This window comes from Trichomycterus rosablanca, unplaced genomic scaffold (genome assembly GCF_030014385.1).
Source record: "Trichomycterus rosablanca isolate fTriRos1 unplaced genomic scaffold, fTriRos1.hap1 scaffold_211, whole genome shotgun sequence".
In the NCBI taxonomy this organism is placed as follows: domain Eukaryota; kingdom Metazoa; phylum Chordata; class Actinopteri; order Siluriformes; family Trichomycteridae; genus Trichomycterus; species Trichomycterus rosablanca.
Window position 1 is genome coordinate 976 of NW_026947039.1, and position 24,129 is coordinate 25,104.

The window sequence follows — 24,129 nt, forward strand, 5'->3', positions numbered from 1 at the left end:
ACTACACCTGGCCACTAGGGGGTGGTGGTAAACTATAAATAAGAGCTGCGCGCTCTACACGTGGTCTGTTGCATCTCTTCACTCAGAGGCTTCAGAACGCAGCTGCTTTGTGACTTGGAGGACGAACCAACCTTTTTCTGAATAAAACTTTTAAAAGGACGTCACCTTGCCTCCTGATAAATTCGGATCGATTCTAACAAAAGATCCACGTTCTAACACTACCACTGGTTAAGGGGCAGATCGAAACGAGCAACTACGTATGCAATTTCTACATGCATTTTCCAATAGAAGTCAAAGACGTTGCAAGTGCAGTCGCCACACTTGTGATGGAGCACAAGCTACACCAAACTGGTAAACATCATGAGTTGGTGATGAACTTTCTTCTTCAGACTGGTTTTTAAATGAAAGTCAAAGAGAAGGTAAGAGCCTAGATAGCTCAGTCGGTAGAGCATCAGACTTTTAATCTGAGGGTCCAGGGTTCAAGTCCCTGTTTGGGCGAGTTGTTTCTTACTGCATTAGGTGAGCGGTAATGTCCCGTACTACGTGGTTTATTTAGAATGATGAAGAATTTGTACTTTGTGAGATATTTCTAAGTAAAATAGCATGTACTTGATAAGCTTGAAATAATTGCACACTGCATGTGTAACATGTTCTCCACACCAACTAGTTGTTTTAAACAGACTGTAGTAAATAGAGGACAGTTTAAATCTATATTTATGTGCAGCCTAATAATGCACTGAGTTTTAGATATTAATACCTACATATTTTATGTTGAATGACATGCATCATAATTTCAGTTCTTGCTTCACAGAGCTGCTTTGTTATTGCTCTGCACTAAACAGTTGGTATATCCTGCACTATTTTGGCTCTTACATAATGCAGCATCAACCCTTAAGTCAGTCTGTCAGTGGTACAAAGTTACGATTTGGTTCAGTTCGTCCTAAAGGCTGCGATAAACGTGAGTACGTGAGCTTAAACACGTTGAACCCCCACTTTATAATGCAGCATCAATGATCTGTTAGTACATTACAATTTAAAAAGGGTAAAGGAGAGTTCTTTATACGGGGAATTAGCTCAATTGGTAAAATCCTTGCTTCGCGTGCGAGAGGTAACGGGATCGATGCCCGCATTCTCCAATGCAGAAACATTATGATCGTTTAAAGGCAACACGTAACATCAGACTCCTTTCGTCATTGCTCACTGAAACGCTGCGTCAAAAATGAGGTCAGTTTTCGCTCTATTTTCATTCATCGTTTAGTTTAAAGACCTTTATTAATTTTTTTAATTGACAAACATGCAATAACTTTGAAACAATCTTGAAACAAATCTTTTCACATTATTATGTATGGTAGAGGGTTAAAGATGTAAATTTGTATAAAGCATGAGCTGTAGCTGCACGCATTCAGTTTAAAACACTGATGCTCGCCTACAAAGCCAAAAATGGACCAGCCCCAAGCTACCATCGCGGTCTAATCAAACCCCGCTCTGTACCACGCAACCTCCGAGCCACTAGTCTCGCTCGACTTGAGCCCCCACCCAGGACTAAAGGAAGTCAAGCATCAAGGCTCTTCTCTGTTCTAGCACCCAAGTGGTGGAATGAACTTCCTCTGTCTGTCCGAACATCTGAGTCTCTTGCTGTCTTTAAAAAATGATTAAAAACCCACCTTTTTACTAAGCACTTAAGCTGACTTGTACTTATTTACTAACATTTTTTTTCCATTTCCAAAAAACCCCCCAAAAAACCCCACTTTGGTTCTAACATGTTTCAGCAGATTTGTGTTCTTTGACTGTTGTTTACTAAAACTTGAGAAATTAAATGTTTACTATGGAAGCACTTCTGTAAGTCGCTCTGGATGAGAGCGTCTGCTAAATGCAGAAAATGTAAATGTAAAATGTTAGAAGTATCTTTTCATATTATTATGTATGGTAGAGGGTTAAAGATGTAAATTTGTATAAAGCATGAGCTGTCAGAAGTGAGATTCAAACCCACGCCTCAATGAGAGACTGTGACCTGAACGCAGCACCTTAGACCGCATCCTGACTTGCTTGGGTACCGTTGACACCACATCATATATCAATAGAAAGGGAGCCCCATATGAGCACTCCAACTGACCAAATAATGATTTTGGGTGGACCATTCTTAGCACTGTAACGGCACTAGCATGTTAGGGTGTGTTTTCTCTGATATGAGTGTATTAGGTACAGCCTTCTTGTTGGGTTTTTAACTGACTGGATTATGTGTTAATAACTCAAACCCTGTTTGTGCTGGTTGTAGGCTATTCAATCGACCACTAGATGTAGTGTAGTGTGTATTCGTGTTTCCTTAATTTCGTTGTGTTCTCCCTTAATGTAATTGCGTTCCACTTTAAAGAATTTGTGTTGTCTCTTAATATATTCGCGTTTTTCCTTATTGTTGTTGACATGTCAGCTTTTGTTTGTTTTGTAAATGTTATTGTGTTTTAACTCAGCGGGCCACCGTAATATAGATGGCATAATATGAATACAGTTAGAAAGTAAAACGATGTCGCATGCTGACCTGTGTGGAATACAACTAATGTATGTAGTACTAAGAAGTGTTTCTTAAGGGTTTTTTTGTGTGTTCTTGCTGGAACTGTTCTACAGGACAACGTATGTTAAAGTTTGTAATTCAAGTCACATCCTTGTGAGGGTTAACGCAATTTGCAGAATCCGGGTAGCTCAGTCGGTAGAGCCTCAGACTTTTAATCTGAGGGTCCAGGGTTCAAGTCCCTCTTTGGGCGAGTTGTTTATTACTGCATTAGGTGAGCGGTAATGTCCCGCACTTCATGGTTTAATTAGAAAGTTGAAGAATTTGTACTTTGTGAGATGTTATTAAGTGAAATACCATGTACTTGATAAGCTTGAAATAATAGCACTCTGTGTGTGTAACATGTTCTCCACACCAACTAGTTGTTTCAAACAGACTGTAGTAAATAGAGGACAGTTTAAATCTATATTTATATTTATATATTTATCTATACTTGAATTTATCACTGGGCCAGTGATAGCTCAGTGATTAAGGTACTGGACTAGTAAACAGAAGGTTGCCGGTTCAAGCCCCGCCACCACCAAGTTGCTACTGTTGGGTCCCTGAGCAAGGCCCTTAACCCTCAATTGCTCATTGTGTAAGTTGCTTTGGATAAAAGTGTCTGCTAAATGCTGAAAATGTAAATTTATGTGTAGCCTAATAATGCGCTGAGTTTTAGATATTAATACCCACATATTTTTTGTTGCCTTAAAGACTCACTTAAATCCTGATCTAATTTTTGAAGCTGCGATTAAGCGATGCCGCAACGAGTTTCATATTACATGAAACCCTTAAATAATCATAATGTATCTGCACTGGAGAATGCAGGCATCGACCCCACTACCTCTCACATGCTAAGCGAGCGCTCTACCATTTGAGCTAATTCCCCTTACGATGCACCTTTGTTCCCATTTTGGAGGTTGTGATATTACTTTAAACTTACCTTTTCTTGCCGCTCAGGTGGCGCAGCGGTAAAAAGAAACGCGCTGCAACCAGGGCTGGATTCTGCGAAGCGTCGTATCGAATCCAGCCTTGCTTTACCGGTTCGAAGCTGAGTGGCTATATGAGCAACGATTGGCCGGTTGCTCATGTGGGGGGTGGGACAAAGAACCGGATGTGGGTCTCTCTCTGTCAGAATGCGATTGCGTTCTCTGCCGGCTGATTGGAGGCGCTTACACAAAGATGGGAGGGGGTGCCCTTAGGGTGTGTCTCTCCGCAATGTGTGGGTGGCAAAGATGCATCTGGCTGCTGCTCGTGTTTCGGAGGGGATACGGGTTAGCTTCAATCACCTCCGTCAGGGCAGGGTTCGGCATAGACAGAGAGGAAGCACGATGCTAATTGAACAATTGGATGCGCTGAAAAAGGGGTAATAAAAATAAAAAAAACTTACCTTTTCTTTTTCATGTAATTACTGATATTTTACTGGATCTCTGCTGATATCTTGTGGGCCATATTGACTAATCAGTGAACATTAATGTTTCCTTGTATAATAAAACCATTATGCTTATTTAGCTTTAATTAGCTTTAATTATTAAATAGTTAATAAGATAGTGATGGTGAAACTAAAAACCTGTAATTACCATCACTAAGTGTTTTTACCATCACAACAAGATATGTGTTGGTAATGACATGTTGAGGTAATGACAGTTTTTACTTAGGAAAAAAGTAAACAGCTAGTATACAATGTACTTTACATACATTTAAATAATGTGAACATTTCAGTTGTAAAATACTGCTGTAACAATGTAAATAGACGCTGATAAACATACTTTATGATCAGGATGAATACATGTTTAAATTTCTCACACTTTTAGAGATCAAAAGCCTGGGTCCTGGCATCCATGCGGATGTTACTTTGACACGTACCACCTACCTCAGCATTGTTGCAGACCATGTACACCCAGTTCATGCAAACTGTATTCCCTGATGGCTGTGTCCTCTGAAGAAGTAAACTTGCATAAAGCATGAGATGTCAGAAGTGGGATTCGAACCCACGCCTCCAGGGGAGACTGCGACCTGAACACAGCGCCTTAGACCGCTCGGCCATACTGACACGCTTGCAAGGACCTAATGCCAATTACCAACATTACCCCCACATGGCCAAAGATTTGTACAAAGTGCTGAATCTTTTCACATTATTATGTATGTTAGAGGGTTAAAGACATAAATTTGTATAAAGCACTAGCAGTCAGAAGTGGGATTCAAACCCACGCCTCATGGGACACTGTGACCTAAACTTAGCGTTTTAGACCTCATCCTGACTAGCTTGGGTACCATCGACACCACCATTTGTACGAACTGCTTAATCTTTTCGCATTATTATGTATGGTAAATGTACTGATTGTAACCCATTTGCTGCACTGTACACTTTGTCACTAGGTTGTAAATCATATATCAATAGAAAGGGAGCCCCATATGAGATCTCCAACTGACCAAATAATGTTTTTGGGTGGACTATTGTTAGCACTGTAACGGCACTAGCATGTTAGGGTGTGTTTTCTCTGGTATGAGTGTATTAGGTACAGCCTTCTTTTTGGGTTTTTAACTGACTGGATTATTTATTAAGAACTCAAACCCTGTTTGTGCTTGTTGTAGGCTATTCAATCGTCCATCAGATGGCATAATATGCATACAGTTAATTTTGCGTTAGAATCAAGCAATAGAACACGAGAGGGAGTGTGTTATCGCGAATAACATCACGGCTGTGATTCGGTCGCAGCCGTGATGTTATTTGCGATAACACATGACCTCAAGTGTTCTATTGCTTTTATACAACAGTTTTTACAAAATAAAGAAAAAAAATAAATCAAAGAAGCCCTGAATTTCATAATAAATATGCTTTAATATTGACAATACCTTCTGCCAAAAAGTAGTTCCACAACGAATATAAAGTTTAACACTACAAAGCAGACATCCCAAGTTGCAAAAACTCATTTCAGGGAGGTAAGAACAACAAGAAGAAAATGGCAAGAACCTCCGAAGGAAAAAAATAAATAAAAAACCTCTTGCACACACCAAAGGATATTGGTGATAACAGAACTTTTAGGAGCTGCTAACTGGGCTATTAAACTAACTGTTCGCGTTACAAACACATTAATGTTCCCTACATAGTGCACTAGATTGTGTATCAGATCACGGATTCATGTTCCCTACATAGTGCACTAGACAGTGAATTAGACAACTGATTTATGTTCCCTACACAGTGCGCTAGATTGTATATCAGATAACGGATTTAAAACGCGATCGGGAAAAAGGTCTGTGTCGCCTGCGTGCGCGTTTGTGTGCATGAAGCTTGTCGTTACTGGCAACGCGTCAGCGGTGTAATACAGTTGTGGTGTGAAAAGGCTGTGCTGTTATCACGAATATCACTTCTCAACCAATCAGATTGTAAGGTCGGAACTAACTGTTGTATAAAGTAAAACGATGTCTGTTTCTATCACAGTTTCATCGCATGCTGACCTCTAGAATACAACTAATGTATGTAGCACTAAGAAGTGTTTCTTAAGGGTTCTTTTTGTGTTCTTGGTAGAACTGTTTCTACTTGAAGAACTCTTTAGTATAATTTAAGGTTCTTTGCTAACTCAATTTGAGTTTTATGGATTTTTTTTTCTCTTGCCACATATAAATGCACATAACATTTTAATGACTGGAAAACAATCGTGCAATTGATACAGGAAAAAAGGAAAAAAGTGAAAGAAAGGAATCTGTTTGTAATCTACCTGCAAAATTCTCCTCCCGAGATGTTTTTCTTTGTGTGTGTAAGCAGCAACATACTTCACCTAAAACTTTATATAATCGCCTTCAAGAGAGATAGCCCGGATCTCTACAGCCCGGATAGCTCAGTCGGTAGAGCATCAGACTTTAATCTGAGGGTCCAGGGTTCATGTTCGGGCGAGTTGTTTCTTACTGCATTAGGTAAGTGGTAATTTCCTTTACTACATGGTTTATTCTGAAAGTTGAAGAATTTGTACTTTGTGAGATATTTCTAAGTGAAATAGCATGTACTTGATCAGCTTGAAATAATAGCACCTTGTACAGTGTATCACAAAAGTGAGTACACCCCTCACATTTCTGCAGATATTTAAGTATATCTTTTCATGGGACAACACTGACAAAATGACACTTTGACACAATGAAAAGTAGTCTGTGTGCAGCTTATATAACAGTGTAAATTCATTCTTCCCTCAAAATAACTCAATATACAGCCATTAATGTCTAAACCACCGGCAACAAAAGTGAGTACACCCCTTAGTGAAAGTTCCTGAAGTGTCATTATTTTGTGTGGCCACCATTATTTCCCAGAACTGCCTTAACTCTCCTGGGCATGGAGTTTACCAGAGCTTCACAGGTTGCCACTGGAATGCTTTTCCACTGCTCCATGACGACATCACGGAGCTGGCGGATATTCAAGACTTTGCGCTCCTCCACCTTCCGCTTGAGGATGCCCCAAAGATGTTCTATTGGGTTTAGGTCTGGAGACATGCTTGGCCAGTCCATCACCTTTACCCTCAGCTTCTTCAATAAAGCAGTGGTCGTCTTAGAGGTGTGTTTGGGGTCATTATCATGCTGGAACACTGCCCTGCGACCCAGTTTCCGGAGGGAGGGGATCATGCTCTGCTTCAGTATTTCACAGTACATATTGGAGTTCATGTGTCCCTCAATGAAATGTAACTCCCAAACACCTGCTGCACTCATGCAGCCCCAGACCATGGCATTCCCACCACCATGCTTGACTGTAGGCATGACACACTTATCTTTGTACTCCTCACCTGATTGCCGCCACACATGCTTGAGACCATCTGAACCAAACAAATTAATCTTGGTCTCATCAGACCATAAGACATGGTTCCAGTAATCCATGTCCTTTGTTGACATGTCTTCAGCAAACTGTTTGCGGGCTTTCTTGTGTAGAGACTTCAGAAGAGGCTTCCTTCTGGGGTGACAGCCATGCAGACCAATTTGATGTAGTGTGCGGTGTATGGTCTGAGCACTGACAGGCTGACCCCCCACCTTTTCAATCTCTGCAGCAATGCTGACAGCACTCCTGCACCTATCTTTCAAAGACAGCAGTTGGATGTGACGCTGAGCACGTGCACTCAGCTTCTTTGGACGACCAACGCGAGGTCTGTTCTGAGTGGACCCTGCTCTTTTAAAACGCTGAATGATCTTGGCCACTGTGCTGCAGCTCAGTTTCAGGGTGTTGGCAATCTTCTTGTAGCCTTGGCCATCTTCATGTAGCGCAACAATTCGTCTTTTAAGATCCTCAGAGAGTTCTTTGCCATGAGGTGCCATGTTGGAACTTTCAGTGACCAGTATGAGAGAGTGTGAGAGCTGTACTACTAAATTGAACACACCTGCTCCCTATGCACACCTGAGACCTAGTAACACTAACAAATCACATGACATTTTGGAGGGAAAATGACAAGCAGTGCTCAATTTGGACATTTAGGGGTGTAGTCTCTTAGGGGTGTACTCACTTTTGTTGCCGGTGGTTTAGACATTAATGGCTGTATATTCAGTTATTATTATTATTTTTCTTAAATTTTTACCCCTTTTTCTCCCCTTTTAGCACATCCAATTGTTCAATTAGCATCGTGCTTCCTCTCTGTCTATGCCGAACCCTGCCCTGACGGAAGTGATTGAAGCTAACCCGTATCCCCTCCGAAACACGAGCAGCAGCCAGATGCATCTTTGCCACCCACACATTGATGAGTTTGGCGCCACCTAGCGTTGCATGCGGAGAGACACACTCTAAGGGCACCCTCTCTCATCTCTGTGTAAGCACCTCCAATCAGCCGGCAGAGAACGCAATCGCATTCTGACAGAGAGAGACCCACATCCGGTTCTTTGTCCCACCCCCCACATGAGCAACCGGCCAATCGTTGCTCATATAGCCACTCAGCTTCGAACCAGTAAAGCAAGGCTGGATTCGATACCACGCTCTCAGAATCCAGCCCTGGTTGTAGCGTGTTTCTTTTTACCGCTGCGCCACCTGAGCGGCTATATTGAGTTATTTTGAGGGAAGAATAAATTTACACTGTTATATAAGCTGCACACAGACTACTTTTCATTGTGTCAAAGTGTCATTTTGTCAGTGTTGTCCCATAAAAAGATATACTTAAATATCTGCAGAAATGTGAGGGGTGTACTCACTTTTGTGATACACTGTATGTGCAACATGTTCTCCACCCCAACTTGTTGTACGCCAAGCTGTTTCAAACAGACTGTAGTAATTGCACTACATTAAACAGTTGGTATATCCTGCACTATTGTGGCCCTTACATAATGCAGCATCAACACTCTGTTAGTACATTACAATTTACAAAGGGTCCTTCGTAAGGGGAATTAGCTTAAATGGTAGAGCGCTTGCTTAACACGCGAGAGGTAGAGGGATCTATGCCCGCATTCTCTAGTGTACAGACATTGTGATAATTTAATGGCATCACGTAATACGAAAGTCAATGCGTCATTGCTCACTGAAACTATATCTTTTCAGATTGTTATGTATGGTAGGGGGTTAAAGATGTAAATTTGTATATAGCATGCGCTGTCAGAAGTGGGATTCGAACCCACGCCTCCAAGGGAGACTGTGACCTGAACACAGCACATTAGACAGCTCGGCCATGCTGACTAGTGAGTACTTTTGGCAATATAGTGTATTAAGTGACTTCAAAAGAGTCGAAACAGGTATAAAACCTTTTTATATGAATTGAAGTTTTACAGGACAACGTATGTTAAAGTTTGTAATTCAAGTCACGTCCTTGTGAGGATTAAAGCAGGTTGCAGAGCCCGGATAGCTCAGTCGGTAAAGCATCAGACTTTTAATCTGAGGGTTCAGGGTTCAAGTCCCTGTTCAGGCAAGTTGCTTCCTACTGCATTAGGTAAGCATTAATGTCCCGTACTACGTGGTTTGTTTAGAATGATGAAGGAATTTGTACTTTGTGAGACGTTTGTAAGTGAAATAGCATGTACTTGATCAGCTTGAAATAATAGCACACTGTATGTGTAACATGTTCTCCACACCATCTAGTTGTACGTCCAGCTGTTTCAAACAGATTGTAGTAAAAAGAGGACAGTTTAAATCTATATGTACAGGTCCTTCTCAAAAAATTAGCATATTGTGATAAAGTTCATTATTTTCCATAATGTAATGATAAAAATTAAACTTTCATATATTTTAGATTCATTGCACACCAACTGAAATATTTCAGGTCTTTTATTGTTTTAATACTGATGATTTTGGCATACAGCTCATGAAAACCCAAAATTCCTATCTAAAAAAATTAGCATATTTCATCCGACCAATAAAAGAAAAGTGTTTTTAATACAAAAAAAGTCAACCTTCAAATAATTATGTTCAGTTATGCACTCAATACTTGGTCGGGAATCCTTTTGCAGAAATGACTGCTTCAATGCGGCGTGGCATGGAGGCAATCAGCCTGTGGCACTGCTGAGGTGTTATGGAGGCCCAGGATGCTTCGATAGCGGCCTTAAGCTCATCCAGAGTGTTGGGTCTTGTGTCTCTCAACTTTCTCTTCACAATATCCCACAGATTCTCTATGGGGTTCAGGTCAGGAGAGTTGGCAGGCCAATTGAGCACAGTAATACCATGGTCAGTAAACCATTCACCAGTGGTTTTGGCACTGTGAGCAGGTGCCAGGTCGTGCTGAAAAATGAAATCTTCATCTCCATAAAGCTTTTCAGCAGATGGAAGCATGAAGTGCTCCAAAATCTCCTGATAGCTAGCTGCATTGACCCTGCCCTTGATAAAACACAGTGGACCAACACCAGCAGCTGACATGGCACCCCAGACCATCACTGACTGTGGGTACTTGACACTGGACTTCAGGCATTTTGGCATTTCCTTCTCCCCAGTCTTCCTCCAGACTCTGGCACCTTGATTTCCGAAAACAGTACTTTGGACCACTGAGCAACAGTCCAGTGCTGCTTCTCTGTAGCCCAGGTCAGGCGCTTCTGCCGCTGTTTCTGGTTCAAAAGTGGCTTGACCTGGGGAATGCGGCACCTGTAGCCCATTTCCTGCACACGCCTGTGCACGGTGGCTCTGGATGTTTCTACTCCAGACTCAGTCCACTGCTTCCGCAGGTCCCCCAAGGTCTGGAATCGGCCCTTCTCCACAATCTTCCTCAGGGTCCGGTCACCTCTTCTCGTTGTGCAGCGTTTTCTGCCACACTTTTTCCTTCCCACAGACTTCCCACTGAGGTGCCTTGATACAGCACTCTGGGAACAGCCTATTCATTCAGAAATTTCTTTCTGTGTCTTACCCTCTTGCTTGAGGGTGTCAATGATGGCCTTCTGGACAGCAGTCAGGTCGGCAGTCTTACCCATGATTGCAGTTTTGAGTAATGAACCAGGCTGGGAGTTTTTAAAAGCCTCAGGAATCTTTTGCAGGTGTTTAGAGTTAATTCGTTGATTCAGATGATTAGGTTAATAGCTCGTTTAGAGAACCTTTTCATGATATGCTAATTTTTTGAGATAGGAATTTTGGGTTTTCATGAGCTGTATGCCAAAATCATCAGTATTAAAACAATAAAAGACCTGAAATATTTCAGTTGGTGTGCAATGAATCTAAAATATATGAAAGTTTAATTTTTATCATTACATTATGGAAAATAATGAACTTTATCACAATATGCTAATTTTTTTAGAAGGACCTGTATGTGCAGCCTAATAATGCACTGAGTTTTAGATATTAATACCCACATATTTTATGTTGAATAACATGCATTATAATTTCAGTTCTTGCTTCACAGAGCTGCTTTGTTATTGCACTGCACTAAACAGTTGGTATATCCTGCACTATTGTGGCCCTTACATAATGCAGCATCAATGCTCTGTTAGTACATTACAATTTACAAATGGTAAAGGAAGGTCCTTCATAATGGGAATTAGCTCAAATTGTGGAGCGCTCGCTTAGCATGTGAGAGGTAGTGAGATCGATGCCCGCGTTCTCCAGGTTTTAAAATTATGTAGAGAAACAGATGGACTACAGTCAGTAATTGTAGAACTACAAAGTGCTTCAATATGGTAAGCGGAGCTGATAAAATGGACAGTGAGTCTAGAAACAAGGAGGTTGTTTTAATGTTATGTTCTAACCTGTAATAAATTGCATTTCTGAAAATGTCCACTAGGTGGAGGCAAACCCCAAATTTACAAAATTGCTCCTGATGACTTTATTGTTTATTGAAACACAACATTTCCATCACAGATCTGCTTCAAACTTAGGGAAATCCGCTGTCAGAACTCGGACACAGTCTCTATGTTCAAGTCTAGATTGAAAACATATTTATTTACTCAGGCTTTTGATTGGTCTTTTCAAACTAAACAAGCAAACCTAGTTATGCTGTAATAGTTAGGGGTGCTGGAGTCTAATCCTGTAAAACTCTCTGATATTTTACTCTTAACGATTTCACATTGTAACAACATCTTCTGTTGTTTTAACCCGAGGAGGCTCTGACGGAAACCTGTTCACCCTCTCGAGGTTAAAGACTGCAAGTCGAGACTGCAGTGCCAATAATGCTGCTCCTACTAGATGTGACGGAAAACCTGGCGTGTTTGCACCAAAAATGTCCAGAACTTAAAACGGACTTTATCACAGACTGGACTGAACAATGAAGAACTTACATTATTTTTTTGCTAGTTACAACTTTCAGTTCAATTTTATTTTGTGTTTGTATGATTTGTGTAAATCCTATTTATTTAAAATATCCTCCAGGCCACCCAAGAAGGACTTTTATACAACAGTTTTTACAAAATAAAGAAAGAAAATAAATCAAAGAAGCCCTGAATTTTATAATAAATATGCTTTAATATTGACAATACCTTCCGCCAAAAAGTAGTTCCACAACGAATATAGAGTTTAACACTACGATCGGGAAAAAGGTCTGTGTCGCCTGCGTGCGCGTTTGTGTGCATGAAGCTTGTCGTTACTGGCAACGCGTCAGCGGAGTAATACAGTTGTGGTGTGAAAAGGCTGTGCTGTTATCACGAATATCAGCACGGTTAGAACGCTTCTCAACCAATCAGATTGTAAGGTCGGAACTAACTGTGGTATAAAGTAAAACGATGTCTGTTTCTATCACAGTTTCATCGCATGCTGACCTCTAGAATACAACTGATGTATGTAGCACTAAGAAGTGTTTCTTAAGGATTTTTTTGTGTTCTTGGTAGAACTGTTGCTACTTGAAGAACCCTTTAGTAGAATTCAAGGTTCTTTGCTAACTCAATTAGATTTTTATGGATTTTTTTTTCTCTTGCCACATATAAATGCACATTACATTTTAATGACTGGAAAACAATCGTGCAAAATTCTCCTCCAGAGATGTTTTTCTTTGTGTGTAAACAGCAACAGCCTTCACCTTTAAAGCACCTTTAAAACCCCCTTTAGCCTTTTGTAAATTGTAATGTACTATCAGAGCGTTGATGCTGCATTATAAAGTGAGAGTGCAACGTGTTTAAGCTCACATACTCTTTTCTGTATTATACCTTGCTTTTAAACCATCACAGACTCTATTTATCGCAGCCTTTAGGACGATCTAAACCCAATCAAAACTGTCTTTGTACCACTGATAGACTGACTTAAGGGTTGATGCTGCATTTTAAAGGGAATGTCGTGAGTTTCAGCTGTTCATCTTCTATGAAGCAGTTTCACCAGAAGAAAAACCATTAAAAAGTCACGTACCTCTACTTTAACAAAAAGTCATTTCAGATAAAACTCCGAGACATTTCAAAATTGGAGAATTATAAATTATTGTGTGTTTGTGTAGCCCAATAAAAATTTGGGCATAACTAATATTTTGTTTATGTTAATTTATAACTAGTAAATAAGTTGTTCTTATTTGTTCTGTAAATAATGTTCTGGTTGTTTTATGCTGTTTAAAGTAAAGTGTATGTATAGCCCTCCCTTGATTTATTTTTAAGCCAATCAGCATGAACTGTCACAGGTTGGGAAAAGAGCGGGAGAAAGTGGGTGGAAAAGAAGAAAAAAGTGTCATGTAAGCGGGTAAAACACCTGTTTAGGATTTATCTCTCTTGATGCATTAAGACAAACGGACAGTGAGTCTTATATTAACATCTTGCAGTCGATTAGTGACATTGTTTATGCTGTATCAGCCGTGAACTTCGTCTCTTGAGTTTTCGCGCATGGACATTGAAGGCAGTACGCTTCCTCAGCAACTGTGATGATTACAGTGGATTAAAAGCATCGGATAAACTCTGATTGTTTCATCCAAGATCAAAAGGAAAAAGACTGGTGGATTTTTTCTGTTTCATCCATGTAAACAAAGAACGTGGACAGCTCCACCACAACCGACCAAATATACTTCGTGATCTGTGCTGATTGGGACTATTAGGTTGGATCAGGCCTGCAACGGTAATTTTGGGTACCCTTTTTTTAGTTAGTTATTTACCTAACTTAGGAGAGATTGATAATGTTTTGAATATTACTGATGGTAATTTGAGTGAATCTGTATTATAACATTTTTGTAAAATATATTGGGGTTTGAAATGCATATTAATGATTGTGTAAATGAGTAAATAGTTAATTTGTTTAAGTATTATTAATGTGTACAAGTTTGGTATGTGAGTCAGGGATAATGTTAATACAGTTTTGTGTAAGGGGAATTAGCTCAAATAGTAGAGCGCTCGCTTAGCATGCGAGAGGTAGTTGGATCGATGCCCACATTCTCCAGTGCACAAACATTATGATCATTTTGCAATCTGAAAAGATGAAATTACGGTAAAATTCGTTGCAGCATCAACCATAAGGCTAGTCTGTCCGTGTTACAATGTCAGTAACACCCTATTTACGCTCAAACAGTTTTGTTTACATACCTTTTTTGTTTTGTTTTGACAGAAACGCATAAACTTATAATTTTTTATAATGTTTTATTATTTGATACTGTTACAATTGATACATTATAAAGTATTGTACATATTTAAGTTCGGTGGCATAATTGGCTTGCTTTTAAAAACGACTACAGTGCGCCATCTACAGGCCATTCTTGGTACGTCTTGTTAAACCGTAGCCAATGTAAAACTGGTGCCCACACTTCTGTGGCTTGGGATCTACTATTTCAGTCAACAGGTCATCGGGATCTACTTTTTAAAAAGGTTGGCCTGATCATTTTTCAAGAATGCTTTAAAGCTTTTTTAAATGCGCTTCATTTGCCTGTATTGATATTCAGCATTACAGGGCAAGCGTGGGTCCAGTGTCACGAACACTGGGCTCGAGACAAAAATACACCCTGGACAGGGCGCGTCAAACCATCGCAAAGCATCACACACTAATTTATCCACTCACTCACACATACAGGTGCAATTTAGAGCAGCAATTACACCTACTGGCACGTTTTCATACCCGGAGGAAAGCCACGCATACATGGTGAGTATACACCGATCAGCCATAACATTAAAACCACTTCCTTGTTTCTGCACTGACTGTCCATTTTATCAGCTCCACCATATAGAAGCACTTTGTAGTTCTACAATTACTGACTGTAATCCATCTGTTTCTCGACATCCTTTTTTATCCCCCTTTTATGGTGTTCTTCAATGGTCAGGACTCTCCCAGGACCACTACAGAGCAGCTATTATTTGGGTGGTGGGTCATTCTCAACACTGCAGTGACACTGACATGGTGGTGGTGTCTTTGTGTGAGTTGTACTGGTATGAGTGGATAAGACATAGCAGCGCTGCAGGTTTTTAAACACCTCACTGTCACTGCTGGACTGAGAATAGTCCACCAACCAAAAACATCCAGCCAACAGCGCCCTGTGGGAAGTGTCCTATGACCACTGATGAAGGTCTAGAAGATGACCAACTCAAACAGCAGCAATAGATGAACGATCGTCTCTGACTGTCTCTACAAGGTGGACCAACTAGGTAGGAGTGTCTAATAGAGTGGACAGTGAGTGGACACAGTATTTAAAAACTCCAGCAGCGCTGCTGTGTCTGATCCACTCATACCAGCACAACACACACTAACACACCAACACCATGTCAGTGTCACTGCAGTACTGAGAATGATCCTCCACCTAAATAATACCTGCTCTGTAGTGGTCCTGTCAATAATTGTAGAAATTCAAAGTGCTCCTATATGGTAAGTGGAGCTGATAAAATAGACAGTGAGTGTAGAAACAAGGAGGTGGTTTTAATGTTATGGTTGATTAGTGTAAACTCACACACTGCTGTATGTGCTTGCATGACTGTAAGACGAGTTTTCAGTGCATTACCGTAATATCCATAAAATGTGTCCTTGCGATTTCAGTGCAGCAAAGTTTGTGTAGAGACTGCAGCAGCGGATACTGTGTTTGTTTTGATTTTGAGGTCATACTTTATTAACAAGGTAAGTTTATTTTTTAAAGAAAAGTTTGTGTATATTAGCTTCTGGATATTTTCGGATGCTACGGACAAAACTGTGTTGTACTGCTATGATGATACGACTATGTTCCAAACCCTTTTAGACTCTTCCACCACCGTTAGCGCTTCTCTCAGTTAGTTTAGCTCTTTACATATATTATCTACTGTATCCCTTATCTTTACAAACCCAATTCCAAAAATGTTTAGACAGAAGGGAAAATGTCAATGTAATAGACAGTTTGTAAAAGATGTCATTTATATTCTAGCATACAAACATACATCGCTCCAAAATATGAATGAACGCTTCAGTCAGGGTTGCCAGATTGCGCATTTAAAAGCCGCCAAAATGAATGGAAAACCGCCCAACATACTCACGAAAAACAGCCGATAATCAGCGCTTAAACAATATTAAACCAGTTAAACATGATCTACTACTGCTGATATCTCACAAATCAGTGATTATAAATTATTAATGGCATTTGAAATAATAAAAAACTAAGACTAACTAGTACTAAGATTTGTACTAACTTTTATATCTTTTCACATTATTATGTATGGTAGAGGGTTTTACATTTTACATTTACATTTACATTTACATTTTCTGCATTTAGCAGACGCTCTTATCCAGAGCGACTTACAGAAGTGTTAAAGATATAAAAGGGTTATCTATTGTAAGCTGTAAAAGGGTTGAACCTGGATAGCTCAGTCGGTAGTGCGTCAGACTTTTAATCTGAGGGTCAAGTGTTCAAGTCCCTGTTCGGGAGAGTTGGTTCTTACTGCATTAGGTAAGCGGTAATGTCCTGTACTACATGCTTTGTTTAGAATGATGAAGAATTTGTACTTTGTGAGTTGTTTGTAAGTGAACTAGCATGTACTTCATAAGCTTAAAATAATAGCACACTGTATGTGTAACATGTTCTCCACACCAACTAGTTGTTCGCCCAGCTGTTTCAAACAGACTGTTGTAAATAGAGGACCGTTTAAATCTATAATTACATTTACATTTTACATTTTCTGCATTTAGCAGACGCTCTCATCCAGAGCGACTTACAGAAGTGCTTCCATAGTAAACATTTCATTTCTCAAGTTTTAGTAAACAACAGTCGAAGAAAACAAATCTGCTGAAACCTGTTAGAACCAAAGTGTTTTTTTTTTTTTTTTTGGAAATGGAAAAAATTTTTTAGTAAATAGGTACAAGTCAGCTTAAGTGCTTAGTAAAAAGGTGGGTTTTTAATCGTTTTTTAAAGACAGCAAGAGACTCAGATGTTCGGACGGACAGAGGAAGTTCATTCCACCACTTGGGTGCTAGAACAGAGAAGAGCCTTGATGCTTGTCTTCCTTTAGTCCTGGGTGGAGGATCAAGTCGGGCGAGACTAGTGATTCGGAGGTTGCGTGGTACAGAGCGGGGGTTTGATTAGACCACGAAGGTAGCTTGGGGCTGGTCCATTTTTGGCTTTGTAGGCGAGCATCAGTGTTTTAAACTGAATGCGTTCAGCTACAGGAAGCCAGTGAAGAGAACGCAGCAGTGGGGTGATGTGGCAGTGTTTGGGCTGGTTAAAAACCAGACGAGCAGCTGCATTTTGAATGAGCTGCAAGGGTTTAATAGTGGACATGGGAGCTCCTGCCAGGAGGGAGTTGCAGTAGTCCAACCGTGAGATTACAAGTGATTGGACCAGAATCTGGGTAGCTTTCCTGGAGAGAAATGGCCGAATCTTCCTGATGTTGTACAGGAGGAACCGGCACGATCTTGTCATGTTGGCTATATAAGGAGAGAAGGTCAGCTGGTTATCCAGGACAGCACCAAGACTTCTTACCTTATCAGATGGTCTGATCTGGGAGTCATCCAGAGAAATGACTAGGTCCTGGGTTGGAGACTGATCTCCAGGAATAAGCAACACCTCTGTCTTGCTGGGATTAAGTTTTAGATGATGAGCTGACATCCATTGTGAGATATCTCGCAGACATGCTGAGATGCGAGCTGAGACTTGTGTGTCTGAAGGAGGAAATGACAGAACGAGCTGAGTGTCATCTGCATAGGAGTGGTAGGAGAAGCCATGGGAGGCTATGACCTTACCCAGAGAGCGGGTGTAGATAGAGAAAAGAAGTGGGCCAAGTACAGAGCCCTGAGGAACACCGGTTGAGAGAGTGCATGGGGGAGATATGGATCCCCTCCATGACACTTGGTAGGAGTGCCATTCAAGGTAGGAGGTCATCCATTGCCATGCTGAACCTGTTACTCCAAGGTTGGAGAGAGTGGACAAGAGAATGCTGTGATTCACTGTGTCGAAGGCTGCGGAGAGGTCAAGAAGAATGAGGACCGATGACAGTTTGGCTGCTTTGGCTGCATGAAGCTTCTCAGTAACAGCTACAAGTGCTGTTTCCGTAGAATGCGCTGCCTTGAAGCCAGACTGGTACGGATCGTGGAGGTCATTCTGAGTAAGAAAGGCAGATAGTTGGTTATAGACAGCACGTTCAAGAATTTTGGATAGAAAAGAGAGGAGTGAGACAGGTCTGTAGTTGTTAATGTCTGTAGTGTCTAGTGTAGGTTTCTTAAGAAGGGGAATGACCTGAGCCTTCTTAAAAGCAGTAGGGACAACACCTGATGTCAGGGAGTTGTTGATGATGGGTGTGATGAAGGGGATTAGGTCCTGTGAGATGTCTTTGAGGATGGTGGATGGTATAGGGTCGAGTGTGCATGTAGTGGGATTGCTGGATGAGAGGAGCTGTGCAACCTCATCCATGGTGAGTGGGGTGAAGCTGGTGAGTGTGTTGGTGGGTTGAGGGTCAGTTGAAAGTGGGTCAGTCGGAGAGAAGGATTGATTAATTTTGTCAATCTTGTCCTGAAAGAATGTTGCAGTCAGTAGCAGTAAGAGAGGCAGATGGGGGAGGAGGAAGAGGGTTCAGAAGAGAGGAAAAGATAGCATGAAGCCTACGTGGGTCAGCAGCAGATTGTTCAAGCTTTGCTTTGTAAAAAGATGTTTTTGCAGCAGTCACATCGGATGAGAACCTGGACAGCAGATCGTGTTAGGAGTGGAGATCAACACCAAGCTTAGATTTTCTCCACTTTCTCTCAGCTGCCCTTAATTCTCTTCTGTTGCTGCGCAATGCATCTGAAAGCCAAGGAGCAGGGTGAGAAGGTTTTCCTTGTTTAAGGGTAAGAGGACAGAGCTGATCGAGGACAATATTAAACCAGTTAAACATGGCCTACTACTGCTGATATCTCACAAATCAGTGATTATAAATTATTAATGGCATTTGAAATAATAAAAACTAAGACTAAGATTTGTACTAACTTTTGTATCTTTTCACATTATTATGTATGGTAGAGGGTTAAAGATGTAAATTTGTACAAAGCATGAGATGTCAGAAGTGGGATTCAAAACCACACCTCCAGGGGAGACTGCGATCTAAACGCAGCGCCTTAGACCGCTCGGCCATCCTGACTAGCTAGAGTACCACAGATACCATGCTCGCCTCACAAGGAATAATATTTGTACAAATTCCTTAATCTTTTTACATTATTATGTATGGTAAATTTACTGACTGTAACCCATTTGCTGCACTGTACACTTTGTCACTACGCTGTAAACCATATATCAATAGAAAGGGAGCCCCATATGAGCACTCCAACTGACCAAATAATGTTTTTTGGGTGGACCATTGTTAGCACTGTAACGGCACTAGCGTGTTAGGGTGTGTTTTCTCTGGTATGAGTGTATTAGGTACAGCCTTCTTGTTGGGTTTTTAACTGACTGGATTATTTATTAAGATTATTTATTATTTTTTAAGAGCTCAAACCCTGTTGTGCACCACCCTTAGGCCAGACTTGGTGCTCTGGTCCCCTTCATTGAAGTCTGTATACATCACAGAGCACACAGTTCCATGGGAGAATTCAACAGAAGAGGCCTATGAGTGCAAGAAACTGCGCCACACAGAACTGGCAGCAGATGCTGCTGGCTGCTGAAAGAACTTGGCATCCATGGACAGGCTCTACGACAAACAATTAGATCAGTCTCTGAAGCGGCCGAAAGAAGCAGCCAGTGGATATGGATCAAGCGGAAGGACCATTGCTGGGCTCAAAGAGCATCGACAGGACCCGCTCACTAATTCCCCCCACACCCCATCCCATTAGAGAACCCAGGTCACAACCCTCCAGGAGGAGGATGAACAAGGTATACGATTAGTGCTAGGCTTGACTCGGGGAAGAGGACACCCCCTGCCTTGCATAGTCCCGTGGGCTGCGCCACTTAAATAACCAGGCAATTCTCATGATTGGGCATGGGACACAAGCTCAGGTTTGATCATCCTGTAGCTGTATCGAACCCACGCCTCCAGGGGAGACTGCGACCTGAACGCAGCGCCTTAGACCGCTCGGCCATCCTGACTAGCTGAGTCATCCTCAACACCACCCCCACCCCACACAGACTAATATTTTTATATACTCAGAATGTGGCTCCGCCCATCCCGCCACTCACCAACCCAACTACTGGAGGACCAACACTGGTTCTTAACCACCACCAGGTGAGAACCACCCTGAGGAAAGTCAATGCAAGCAAAGCAGCAGATCCAGATGCAGTTCCCGGCCGGGTGCTGAAAGCATGTGCCGACCAGCTTACAGAGGTGTTTACCAGCATATTCAACCTCTCACTGCAACAAGCTGCTGTCCCAACGTGTCTCAAATCCTCCACCATCATTCCAGTACCCAAGAAATCAGCTTCATCATGCCTGAATGACTATCGTCCAGTGGCTCTAACACAACACCCATAGTCATGAAATGCTTCAAAAAGCTGGTGCTTTCACACATCAGAACAGTCATCCCATCTGGCCTGGACATGTATCAGTTTGCCTACTGACCAAATCGCTCAACAGAGGACGCCATAACAACAGCACTCAACACCGCGCTGACACATTTGGAGGAACTTGACAGTGATGTGAGGATTTTATTTGTGAACTTCAGTTCCGCATTTAACACGATCATCCCCAATAAACTGGTCAGCAAACTGGTGAACCTGGGCCTGAATTCCTCAATGTGCCCCTGGATTATGGATTTTCTCACTGGACGTCCACAAAAGGTCAAAATTGGCAACCACACCTCCTCCACCCTCATCCTAAACACAGGAACGCCGCAGGGTTGTGTGATAAGCCCTATGCTTTTCACACTTTTTACACTGGACTGTACCACCATTCACAATTCCAACAGAATAATTAAAATTTCAGATGACACAACTATAGTTGGACTGATCTCCAACAATCAGGAAATGGCCTACAGGCAGGAGGTAGCTCACTTGTCTGATTGGTGTACATTAAACAACCTGGCTCTTAACACCTCTAAGACAAAGGAGATCGTCATTGACTTTTGAAGAACAAAGGAGATAAACCACCTCCCCCTGCACATCCATGGAAACAAGGTGGAGATGGTGAAAAGCCTGAAATTCCTCAGAGTCTACGTGTCTGACCAGCTGACGTGGACCGTTAACACCTCACACCTGATTAAGAAGGCTCAACAAAGACTCTTCTTTCTCAGGAAGCTGAAAAAGGCCAAACTATGGCAGAACCTACTAGTAAACTTTTACAAGAGCACAATAGAAAGTATTCTGACCAGCAATTTCACAGAGTGGTATTCAAGCTGCACTGCCGCCGAGTGTAAGGATCTGCATCGCGTAGTGAAAACAGCTCAATGGATTTTTATTGTTCTTTCTTTTTTTTGTGATTACTACTACTGTCTTTCTTCTACTGCTGCTACTCTATTGGAGAGATGCCACTCGAAATTGCATTGTACTTGTGTATAGTGACAATAAAGATTCTATTCTATTCTTCTATTCTATGCTGCATTATAAAACGAGGGTGCAACGTCTTTGAGCTCACGTACTCTTTTCTATATTATGCATTGTTTTTGAACCATCACAGACTCAGTTTATTTAAAACGTTGATCTTAGCCTTTAGGACGAACAATGTGAGGTCTTTTATAAAGTGCATTTTGTCTTTGATTTTGTTGGACCTGTAGGAGATTGTCCTGTTCTTGTTGCAGCTCTGCTGGAGGGTTATTTTCTTGGTGTTTGTGGTGGTGGTGGTGGTGGGGTCTTTGTTCCCATTTTGGTTTATTTAGTAAATGATGTACTTTACATCCATTTAAATAATGTGAACATTTCCATTTTTGCCGTAAAATACCGCTGTAACAATGTAAATGGACGCTGAATAAACATACTTAAATGGATATTTAAGTATTTAATTACATATTTAAATGGATGTAAAGTACATCATATACTAAATAAACCAAAATGGGAACAAAGACCCCACCACCACCACCACAAACACCAACAAAATAACCCTCCAGCAGAGCTGCAACAATAAACAGATCAAGATCAGGATAAATACATGATTCAGTTTCTCACATTTTCAGTGATCAAAAGCCTGGGTCCTGGCATCCATGTGGATGTTACTTTGACACGTAGCACCTACCTCAGCATTGTTGCAGACCATGTTCACTGATGAAAACTGTATTCCCTGATGGCTGTGTCCTCTAAAGAAGTAGATTTGTATAAAGCATGAGCTGTCAGAAGTGGTATTCGAACCCACGCCTCCAGGGGAGACTGCGACCTGAACACAGCGCTTTAGACCACTCGGCCATCCTGACCTGAACGCAAATTATGAAAGACAATTTTCCTCAACACCCCCACATGGCCACAGATTTGTACGAACTGCTGAATCTTTTTACATTATTATGTATGTTAGAGGGTTAAAGACATAAGTTTGTATAAAGCACTAGCAGTCAGAAGTTCAAACCCACACCTCAATGAGAGACTGTGACCTGAACGCAGCTCGTTAGACCGCATCCTGACTAGCTTGGGTACCATCGACACCACCCTCGCCCCACACGGACTAATATTTGTACGAACTTTTCACATTATTATGTATTGTAAATGTACTGACTGTAACCCATTTGCTGCACTGTACACTTTGTCACTAGGCTGTAAACCATATATCAATAGAAAGGGAGCCCCATATGAGCACTCCAACTGACCAAATAATGTTTTTTGGATGGACCATTGTTAGCACTGTAACGGCACTTGCATGTTAGGGTGTGTTTTCTCTGGTATGAGTGTATTAGGTACAGCCTTCTTGTTGGGTTTTTAACTGACTGGATTATTTATTAAGATTATTTATTATTTTTTAAGAACTCAAACCCTGTTGTGCTCGTTGTTTGCCTATTAGTTCCTCGTTGCCTTGTTGCTGTAGCTCAAGCAGCTTGTTCTGTTGAAACTGTGGCTGTAGTCTATCAGGGAGCAGTGGCTGAGCATTGGGAAGCCATGCTCATATAGTGGTTAGTACTCTGCGTTGTGGCCGTAGCAACCCTGGTTCGAATCCAAGTCACGGCACTGTCTTTTTGTATGCCGTGCTTCAAAGGTTTCTGTTCTCTATTGGCATTGGTAACGTGCAAGCAGGATGGCCAAGCAGTCGTTCAGCTCGCAGTCTCCCCTGGAGCAGTGGGTTCGAATTCCCCTTCTGACAGCTCATGCTTTATACCTTCAAAATGGGAACAAAGATGCAAATGCACATTATTATTACAGTTACATATAATCACAAACACCCCACCACCACCATTAAAAAGAAAACCCTCCAGCAGCACTGCAACAAGAACAGAAGAATCTCCTACAAGTCCCACCAAATTAAAGAGAATGCACTTCATAAAAGATCTCATCCATGAATATGGCTGCATGTTGGCACTGTCGGCTGACTGAGACTTTTTGAACTGCACTATTTTGGCCCTTACATAAAGCAGCATCAACCCTTAAGTCTGTCTGTCAGTGGTACAAAGACAGTTATGCAGCATTAACGCTCTGCTCTGTCAGTACATTACAATTTGCAAAGGGTAAAGGAGGTTCAGAGTAGGGGGAATTAGCTCAAATGGTAGGGCGCTCGCTTAGCATTTGAGAGGTAGTGGTATCGATGCCCGCATTCTCCAGTACAGGATCATTATGATCATTTAAGGCATCACGTAATATGAAACTTGTTGCGTCAATGCTCACTGAAACGCAGCATCAAAATTTACAATGTTACAATAACAATTACGCTCTATTTTCACTCAAATCACTTTTTCATTTTTTTAAAGATTTTTAAAAAATCATTTTTGATTTTTAATGGACAAACGCAATAACTTGTAATTTTTCAATTTTGAAATGTCTCGGAGCTTTATCTGAAACGACTTT

General features: G+C 41.3%; 3 non-coding genes across 3 annotated transcripts; 1 reads left to right on the forward strand and 2 right to left on the reverse strand.

The window, feature by feature from the left end:
- The first annotated feature begins 425 nt into the window (after positions 1 to 425).
- Positions 426 to 498, forward strand: trnak-uuu (transfer RNA lysine (anticodon UUU)). Its single transcript has one exon. It is a non-coding gene; the product is annotated as a tRNA-Lys (tRNA).
- A 4,017-nt stretch (positions 499 to 4,515) lies between these two features.
- Positions 4,516 to 4,598, reverse strand: trnal-cag (transfer RNA leucine (anticodon CAG)). The gene has a single exon. It is a non-coding gene; the product is annotated as a tRNA-Leu (tRNA).
- A 14,685-nt stretch (positions 4,599 to 19,283) lies between these two features.
- On the reverse strand, positions 19,284 to 19,366 carry trnal-uag (transfer RNA leucine (anticodon UAG)). The gene has a single exon. It is a non-coding gene; the product is annotated as a tRNA-Leu (tRNA).
- Positions 19,367 to 24,129: the final 4,763 nt, after the last annotated feature.